Here is a 1,578-nt window from a genome sequence, read left to right on the forward strand (position 1 = left end):
CCTCTTCTTCTGCGGGTCTCTTCTTCCCTTTCCTTTTCTCAGAAGGATCAACATCCTTGTGAGTCTTCTTTGCCTTCTTAGAGCTTCGTGGGGGACTAACTACCCTCGATCTTTCCTCACTCATCTCCCTAGCCTCTGCAGGCTCCTCCCTTCTTCCCTCAACCCTCATTTTATGCACTTTCTCTCCTATAGGGATACCTATACGTGGAGGGGTTTCAGGGACCGGCTCTGGCCTCCTGTATCCACGTCTATATGCTTTCCTATCTCCTCTGCTAAGGCATTTGAGCATGGCTTTTGATAGTGGCCTTGGCCTTCTGTACCCTAGCTCATGCTCTGTAGGGTGGAACTCCTTCATTGGGTATAGCCTTACATTTGGCTCTGCAAAGGGCAGCTTCTCTGCTATCACATCTCCAAAGACCAAGCCAAAGAACCTCTGTAGGATTAAGTTTGGGTGATTGAGGTCTTCTTTGGCTTTCTTCTATGCCTTCACCTTTGATTTCTCACCCCTTTGAGTAGCACACTTCTTTTTAATTAAGCTCACCATATCATCAAAGATGAGTTGCACGTAATCAAAGGGTAGATTGAAGTAGATTCCATAAACGATGGAAAGCATGGCATGTGAAGCTTGGTCGTGGCTGCCGACCTTCCCTGTTAAACAAAAATTAATTATTAAGAACAGAGTGTTCCACATAGGGGGAAGGCCCTTCCTTTTGAATTCAGTTCTTTTTACGATTTTTGTCTTTGCTGTGTAGGAGTGAAATTCAAGGAACTCGATCAATTCTGCGTCTGTAGGAGATGAAGCGAAGGTATCCAAATTAAGATCTTCCAAGAAGGGTAGATGCAGGGCTGTGCGCAGGGTATTTACATTCATTTCCATTGGAACAAGAGATTTGACAGTAGGGTGTGAAGCGTAACCTACTATGCTTAATCCAGAATTCTCCAGGGTACAAATGTATGAACTGAGCAAAAATTGGGTAATATAGGTTTCTGGGGTAGGTTTAGTTGCTGTGCAAGCGTAATATATAGGATGATTGTGAAGGATTTCGAGAAGAGGATATGTGTATTCAGGGAAGCCAGTTGGTGAGGGAGCGAAATAGTAGTTGTTAGGTTTCTTTACAAGTACAACTCTCTCATATCGATTTTGGAAGAACGAAAGGGCATGAGAAGTTAGTGCCCGTGATTGATTTACTTCGTTGTCGCTTGAGTTGTTTTCGGATTGAGCRGAGGCGGATGAGCTTGAAGACATTGTTGCAGGTTTAGCCGAAAAGCTTGAGGTTCGTCGGAGTATAAGGAGTAATGAAGAGGTTTACGTTTTGAGGGGAAGGGTATTTATAGTGAGGGATTTTGAATGGGAACCGTCTATTAGGCGATATAGCGTGATGAGTGGCTATTGGGAGAGATGAATCAAAAATATGACACGCGGTGTTGGGAAGACGCACGATTGATGACGTGCGCCCCCATTTCTGACACGCGTGTGGTCAACTTTAACCCTTATCCACAGAACCACGTGCACCATATCAATAAAAGAAAACTATAGAAATGAGTTCTCTCAGAGGCCTAAGGGTAACAGAGCCTCTG

This window comes from Cynara cardunculus, unplaced genomic scaffold (genome assembly GCF_001531365.2).
Source record: "Cynara cardunculus var. scolymus isolate 2C unplaced genomic scaffold, CcrdV1 Un_Scaffold_2810, whole genome shotgun sequence".
Classification (NCBI taxonomy): Eukaryota; Viridiplantae; Streptophyta; class Magnoliopsida; order Asterales; family Asteraceae; genus Cynara; species Cynara cardunculus.